The sequence below is a fragment of the Pelobates fuscus genome, chromosome 4, assembly GCF_036172605.1.
Source record: "Pelobates fuscus isolate aPelFus1 chromosome 4, aPelFus1.pri, whole genome shotgun sequence".
Lineage (NCBI taxonomy): Eukaryota > Metazoa > Chordata > Amphibia > Anura > Pelobatidae > Pelobates > Pelobates fuscus.
Window position 1 is genome coordinate 146493146 of NC_086320.1, and position 8853 is coordinate 146501998.

At 39.6% G+C, this 8853-nt stretch overlaps 1 protein-coding gene across 2 annotated transcripts in view; it reads right to left on the reverse strand.

The window, feature by feature from the left end:
- SLC66A2 (solute carrier family 66 member 2) overlaps positions 1-1089 on the reverse strand; it is a 105916-nt gene extending 104827 nt beyond the window's left edge. Inside the window, exon 1 of one of the 2 annotated variants that reach the window (XM_063451664.1) lies at positions 881-1089. The gene's annotated coding sequence lies outside the window, so the exon portion shown is untranslated. The remainder of the gene's footprint in view (positions 1-880) is intronic. The other variant, XM_063451666.1, reaches the window with a different exon arrangement.
- Positions 1090-8853: the final 7764 nt, after the last annotated feature.

The following is an 8853-nucleotide window of genomic DNA, read 5'->3' on the forward strand; positions in this document are numbered from 1 at the left end:
CAAAATCCTTAAATGAACCCAACACTTAAATTCTGGAATTTACTAAATAATTCAGTGACAGTTAAATAAAATGGCCAAAAAAAATATTATAAAAATGCAGATTTATTGTACCCTATTGTATCAATGCAATGTTTTGTGAACCAGGAACATACTTGAAAACAAGATAAAATCTCAATGTATCCTTCCTAGTAAAATATTTTATAAATAAATAAAAACTTATCTAAGACTTACTTTATCTAGCACAACCAAACCAAATAGCCCTAGTGGAATGGAGCCCCAACTTCCTCTCACCATGGGCAGTAGAGTGAGTCACACAGACACTCTGATTGTTATTATTATTTTATTTTTATTTATATAGCGCCATCAAATGCCATAGCACTGTACAATGTTAACCAAATCCTTTACCAGCAGGCTGACTTACTGTTTAATTAATTCGGAACTAATTTGGTCATGTCTAAGGACTTAATTCTGGAACAGTTTGTAGTAGAATTGGTCCCATCTCAGAGCTATGAAGGAGAGCACATTTTCAAGAATGTATATTAAAGCTGCTGAAATGGAATACTAGTTTTTCATAAATTTGGGTTGGGGGAGGGGGGATAAAATGCAGCTTTGAGAATCTTACTTATTTTGTTTCAGACACTTATGTACTATATACCCAGACTACAGAGAGGACTGATATTGTCTAGGACCCAGTAAAGGTCTGTGAGCGGCATGTCATGCCTAATGCCCTGCATTGTGTAAAACACCGACTGGGTCAGCAAATGGCAAACTACCTTGTGTCGGGTACCAATCAGCATGAAGTCACAGCCTCAGGACTGGCCCCAGCTGTTCCTGTTAGCAGACAGGGACCCTGGGTGTGTGGTGCCATGTCGGATCTTACCTTCTGCGTGCTGTCATGTTGTCAGTCAGTACAGTTCCCAGCCCGGGAAGTCTGGCCAGCTCCTGGCCTCTGACAACCCCATCCTCTCCCAGCGAGTGTGTGATTGGAGCCGCAGCCGGAGGGGCGAGCTCTGTCTGGTGACGTCACCATGAGCGCCGGGCGCTCACAGAGAGGAAGTAGAATGTTGATGTGCTCGGCGTTCTACCGGGATACGTTCTACACATACGTGGCTTAAAGTGTGGGACTGGGGCTGTTCCTGGAAGTTAGCACGAACAGATGACACTTGTAGGAGGGTTTATTTAATGGCTGAGTCTGACATACTAGTTGGATCTTGGTAGCTTGTATTACGTGATTCCATGTAAAACTGTAAAGAAGCAGCTCTGTTTTCCTAATGTTTTTATTGCAGCTCGGTGCTAAATGTTTCCAGTGGAAGTATTGCGTGCCCGATATGTCATGTGATTTAGATCTCCAGCCACCAGATACTCTCAGGGATAGTCACTAAAGTGAGAATTTCAGGTCATAATAGCCGCACTGGACACATACTGTAAATCAGTTATGTTTCAACTTGGCACCTCTGTCCTTAAAGGACCACTATAGGCACCCATACCACTTCAGCTCAGTGAGAAACTGCTATGTTTACACACAAGGTTAATCCAGCCTCTAGTTGCTATCTCTCTGAGAGCCACTAGAGGCACTTGCATGATGCATTGGGGACACGCTGACATCTATAGGAAAGCATTGAGTAACGCTTTCCTATGGGCGGTTTGAATGTGCCTGCGGCTCTGGCCGTGCATGCGCATTCGGAACTGATGTTGGCGCTGGATTAAGGTAAGTGGCTTAAAGGACCACTATAGTGCCAGGAAAATATTCTCGTTTTCCTGGAACTATAGTGTCCTGAGGGTGCCCCCACCCTCAGGGTCCCCCTCCCGCCAGGCTCTAGGGTGAGGAAGGGGTTAAACTAACCTCTTTCTCCAGTGCCGGGCGGGGAGCTCTCCTCCTGCTCGGCTGAATGTGCATGCGCGGCAAGAGCCGGGCGTGCATTCAGCCAGTTTCATAGGAAAACATTCTCAATGCTTTCCTATGGACGCTGGCGTCTTCTCACTGTGATTTTCAATGAGACAGCCACTAGAGGCTGGATTAACCCTAATATAAACATAGCAGTTTTTTCCTGAAACTGCTATGTTTACAGCAGGCAGGGTTAACCCCTTAACGCCGTTACGGCGTTCTATGCCGTCGCTGCTTTAAAGCCGTTGCGGCGGCATAGAACGCCGTAACGGCTTGCAGCCCTTGGAGGTCCGGCGTACTCACCTCCGCCGCGATCATCTTCTGGGGGGCTGCCTGAGAGCCCAGGCAGCCCCCCTCCGGCAAATGAGGCCCCCGGGGGCCATGTGATCGCTCTCAAAGAGCGATCACATGGCCCCCTATAGCTGGCTATGGATTTGCCAGCAGGGGGGTGTCTAAAATATTAGACAGTCCCCCTGCTGGTAGGTAGTGTAAAAAAAAAAAAAAATGAACATGTTATAAAATAAATTAAATGCCTTTTTATATATATATAATATATGTATATATATAATATATATACATATTATATATATGTAACGTCATACGTAATGTATTTTAATATTAATATTAGTATATATTAGTATTAAAATACACTTAGAATGACGTTACATATATATAATATGTATATATATAATAGATCTACATATATATATTATATATATACGTATAATTACAATAATAAATAAATAAAATAATTAAATAAATAAAATATTGAAACAAAATTTAAAATAAATTATATATTCATATGTAATTTCATTCTAACTGTATGTTGTTGTTAATATATATATATATTGGAAACAGAATACACTTAGAATGACATTCTATATATATCTATCTATTTATAAAATACAAATAACCGCAAATATATATATAGAGATAAATACATATAATTACATAAAAGATTACATTAGTATACACGTAGAATTTAAATACCTATAAATGCATATATATTAAAATTCTACGTGTATATTTAAGTAATTTTTTAACATAATTATGTCATTTGATTAATTAAAATTTGATTGACATGCCTGACAACACAGCAAGCACTATATTTGACCCTGTAACTCTCCAAGACACCATAAAACCTGTATATAGGGGGTACTGTTTTACTCTGGAGACTTCGCTGAACTCAAATATTAGTGTTTAAAACTGGTAAATTGTATCACAACAATGATATTTTAAGTAAAAGTGAAGTTTTTTGCATTTTTTACAAACAAACGGCACTTTTATGGACTATATTATTGTTGTAATATGTTTTACTGTTTTAAAACACTAATATTTGTGTTTAGTGAAATCTCCCGAGAATAACAGTACCCCCCATGTACAGGTTTTATGGTGTTTTGGAAAGTTAGAGAGTCACATATAAGGCTTGCATTTCATTTTTTTGACATTGAAATGTGCCAGATTAGTTATGTTGCCTTTGAGACCGTATGGTAGCCCAGGAATAAGAATTACCCCCATGATGGCATACCATTTGCAAAAGTAGACAACCCAAGGTATTGCAAATGGGGTATGTCCAGACATTTTTAGTAGCCACTTAGTCACAAACACTGGCCAAATATTTTATATTTTAGCTTTTTTCACACAAAAACCAATACGAATGCTAACTTTGGCCAGTGTTTGTGACTAAGTGGCTACTAAAAAAAACTAAACATACCCCACGTTCAATACCTTGGGTTGTCTACTTTTTCAAATGGTATGCCATTATGGGGGTACCGTAATTCTCTTTCCTGGGCTACCACACCGTCTCAAAGGTAACATTACTAATCTGGCAAATTTCAATTTGAAAATGGAACGTTCTATATTTGACCCTGCAACTTTCCAAAACACCATAAAACCTGTTAATGGGGGGTACTGTTGTACTCGTGAGACATCGCTGATTACAAATATGTGCATTTTGTTGCAGTAAAACCTAACAGTATTATGACATTTACAGCTAAAATGTAAGGCGGAACTACAAATTAAAAAAAAAAAATGAAAATTTCTCACAGTTTTTTTTTATTTTATTCATAATAAATTGTTTCATATATACATATTTGATATGTAATGAAAGCCCTGTTTTTCCTGAACAAAATGATATATAATAAGTGTGGGTGCATATAATTTGAAAGAGGGGAACTACGGGTGAACAGACATATAGCGCAAATTCCAGTTTTTGTTTACGTTTTGTTTTGATCAGAACGTGTACTATTGACTCCGTCCTGAAGGGGTTAATCCTAGATGGAACTGGCACCCAGACCACTTCATTAAGCTGAAGTGGTCTGGTTGCCTATAGTGGTCCATTAATGGGGTTTTAACCCCTTCAGTCCAGCGGGAGGTGGGGGGCCCAATAACCCTATAGTGCCAGAAAAACGAATTTGTTTTCCTGGCACTATAGTGCTCCTTTAAATTTAAAATTCATTTTGGATTATCACATTAGTAAATAACCGAATTGTATTGAAATGTAAACTGAAATGGAAAGAAAGTGATGATTTGGTAACATTCCCAACTCTATATAAGCATAGCTTGAGATTTTTATATATTTATTTTGCCTGTGTAGGGAATATACACTTTTAAAAGGAGATATGCAACCAGATTTGCTTCAACTGTGTAAAATGCATATACCGTATATACTCGAGTATACATCGACCCGAATATAAGCCGAGGCCCCTAATTTTACCCCCAAAAAACTGGGAAAACTTATTGACTCAAGTATAAGACTACGTTGGGAAATGCAGCAGCTACTGGTAAATTTCTAAATAAAATTATATCCCCAACATCTACTCTGCCATTCAGTTTAGTTTAATTTAGTTTACTTTATGTTTCTTTTAGTTCACTTAACCAGCATTGTCAGCTTACAGCAAATTAGGCCACATTACATATCAGGGCATTAATCCACGCCCCGATCAGACTGGTTGCCCCACAACCATGCAATCCCTTCCCCCCCAACATTTAAGGGCACCACGGATGAGGGATACACTACATTAGTAGTTTGAAAGGGAAGAGCGCAGGGTACCTACGCAAGCATTAAGCACACCCTGCTAGTCGGGCACTCTTACACTCCCCGCACTAATAGTTCACTCCAACAGAGGTTTCTGGGCATTCGCCCATGTACATCCCGTAAGCAAACTGACATGGAGTACAATGCCAAGCTTGCGTCATACACCAGAATGTATTACGTTTCACCATTCCCCCTCTTTTTCATGTCTTATAGTAATCCCTCTGCAGCACTGTCTGGCAGTTACAACCAACTCACAACAGCATATACCTGCCAGTGTGTCACTACCTTGGTGCCCCATGTAATAAACCCGATGTCTTATCTCTCAAGCGTACAGTACATCTGACTTCATACACTAAAAAATGCACACTGATGTACTATTATTATATTTCGTCCTAACAACATGATTTAACCAGCGTGTTCCTGCTGAGGTGGCGACACACGCTTGCTTGTTATCCTTTATTATTTTATTGTGTTTTACTTTTTATGTTTTATTTCTTGTATTGCTGTTGCCAAGTATAACACTGTAAAACTTAAATTGTTTATAAAATCAACTCACACAGGCGGCTTAATGACCGTACTAAATTCAAATTTTTTTATTGATGGGCTAAATATGAGATGCGTAAAACTACATGACCTCCGGTCCTAGTCTCATCACCCTCATTGGGAATTGGCTGACTTACCCACAAATCTTGCCAGAGGAGCTTATCTTCCTCACTGCTATAGACCATATGTTTTTTCATTGTGCAGATGTTTTCCCCTGTATAACAGCTTTTCTTATAGCTGGCCCCCAGTTGTATTATATGAGCTGAACTAGATGTTTAAACACTAAACACCCCATTTTAGTAATTGCCGTGACACAGGCTGTCTCTACTTTCTTGCACATTGACATAACCAGCGGTATTTGTTTTCTATGTTTTACGTATTTTAGTTCCTACTCAGTGGCATAATAGCATTTAGTTTTTTGCTTTATTTACTTATACAAGAAGAAACCTTGATCAGTAGCTACACAGGTTGTGGCTTAACATTAATAATCATATTTACTTAGCATACTCCCCTTTCGACAAACGATAAATGGGCAAATTGCCTGAACGTTTCACTGTTTATCTATAATCTCTTGCCAACATATAAGCCAATCAGAAGGTGATGATACCTGTGAAGCATATCATTATTATTATTTTATTATGTTATTTTCCTATTTTGAATACTAAGAATGCCAGTTCACATACCATTTATTACTACTCATGCCTGCTCATCTTCTGGCATGACCTGCATTACCCTGTTTACTTATTTAAAAATTGTGCAGCTAAACCCTATGTCATGATACTGAATGCCTTGATTTGCCTGTTACTGCTATCGTGGCACAGCAGGCCTGTCTGTAAACCTTTTTGCACAACAAAAATAAAGAATATTATTTTTTTTATTTTTTTTTAAACAGGCATCTCAAACTCTGGCACCCTCCAAATGTTGCTGAACTACAACATAAATTATTATCTGGCCTCCTAATGCACTCATGTTTATGGGAGTTGTAAGCCATCAACATTTGAGTTGTCCCGGAGCACCATAATCACTAGAGCACACGGCAAGATTTAGTTAATTGACTGAGAACTATCAGCTCACGTTTTCGGCAAATCAGCTAGCCCTGTACAAGAACTAATAGGAGCTCTGTGCAGGAGCTTCTGACTCAAAGATGCACGCGACCAGCGCCTTGTGGACCCAGGTAAGTTGTCAAACCATAGGCAAGCAGTTTGACTACTTACATTCAGAGATAGTATCTAGGGTACTCCTTGCACCATAATTACTGTAAGATACCAGATGCTTAGCAAAGGGAGCAACCATTGCAGGTAGCTGATCTGATGCGGTGCCCTTCTGTCATCCGACTCGCTGATATCAGCATACCGACCACTGGATAAATGCCTGGTCTGCCCAGGGTGCTTTTGGTCTGTAAACTGTGCAGACTGTTTGTATTGCTCCTTGGAGTGGATCAGAGCATTGCCACAGGTTACTACAGCAATGCTCTGTCTACTTATTTTATATTTATATTTTAATATCCATTGTTTTGTTTGTTTATATTAAAGTATACTTTTAAGTTACTTTTTAGACTTACAATTTTCATTTCCTGGTATCCTGTATATCCTTGGTGGGGATCATACCACCTAAGCTGTTTACACTAGAGCAGGTCACATGCTCTGGAAAGTGTAAGTACAATACTATTTATTATCTATTATATTATTGGTACTTACTTCACCATATTGCTGCTATCTTTCTTTTATACCAACTACGCACATGGCACCCTGAGAACATCTGTGGCAACTACTACAAATCCAAAGACGGGGATTGTACCGTCCAAGCTCTTCACAGTAGAGCTCTGTTATAGCTCATCTCCATGTGAGTGGACTGTACATAGTTACTAACTACTTATTTCTAAGATAACATTTACTGTATTGCACTATTATTTTTTATCTTAATCTCTTTTTGAGGTCACGATTAATTGGAATATCCAAGAACATATGTATGTATTTTTTGTATATTTTAATTTGAATTAATAGGCGCGGTATACGCCTTCTTTCTTTTTCTGATAGTTTTTCTGTGACAGAATAAGAGAACCACCTGTAGGAGGCTTCTCCTGGTCTCCACGTCACTCAATATTCTACTTAGACCTCCATACCAAAGAGTAATTTACTGACTAAATTTTTAAAAAGTATGAAATGAAAAGCCATACATGTGCAAGCGTTCCGCCAGCACAATGCGCGCATTAGTGATTATGGTGCCATAAATTCCCTGGCAGGCTGGCACCATTCCCTGGTAAGGACACAAACTATTTTGCTACATACTTGGCTATTGTTGGGTAGTGTGTCTGAAACAATCGTAGTGGATATGCATCTGGCTTTGGGAGAGCTGAAACGCAGTACATACATGGTTCTTTCACCAGGAACATTTCAAAACACTGAAGTGGTCATGTTTCTTGGAGTAACCCTTTTACCACTAATAGGCAGACAAAGATCTATTTATGGTTAATACTAATGTCGCAAAGATGAACTGCAATTATACAAGAGTTCAATTAAGAGTAAATCACTGTTTAATGAATAATCCCCACTAGGTCGAAGGTGATTCTTTGTGCTGGATCTGGGTGTGTTTCTAGCTAGTTAGGAGAGAATTGGGTGTGTCCCTAATGACTAAACACCATGAATGTATACCTTTAGTTAGTGCTAGATGATGCTGCGTTCCGTGACAGAATGCAATCAAGGTATGTTTCCAGACCATGGTTTTATGACTGTCTACACACAGAGTTAGTGCAGAACGGGAAAATTGTAACCATTAGGCCAAAACGGAACTCCGTTCCCTTGCCATAAACCCCTTTTTGTCTTTCTTTCTTTTGTTATATCTTCTGTATCTGGATACAGTTAAAGGGATACTATAGGGCTAGGAATACAAAGTTATATACATAGCACTATAGCTGCCTTGCAGTGGCGGATCCAGAACCTGATCTCGGGAGGGGCACTTGTAGATTTTTTAAAGAAATAATCCAGGCACAATAACCACTACAGCTCAGTGTAGTAGTTATGGCGCCAGTAGTGCCAGGATCCCATCCCAGAGTAAGTAGTCAAACCGTTGACAACTTACCTGGGGTCTGCTGGGATATTGGGCATAGGAGCAGTGGTATGTGTTAGGGGTGAAGTGTGTGTGAAAGGTGCAGTGTGTGTGAGTGGTGAAGTGCGAGTGCGTGAGGGCGGCAGTGTATGTCAGGGTTGCAGTGTGTGTGTGTGTGTGTTAGGGGGCAGTGTATGTGTGGGGCAGTGTGTGTGTTTGTGAGCGGTGCAGTGTGTATGTGAGGGTGGCAGTGTGTGTGAGAGTTGCAATGTGTTTGGGGCAGCGTGTGTATGGGGGCAGTGTGTAGTGTGTGTATGGGGGCAGTGTTTGTGGGGCAGTGTGT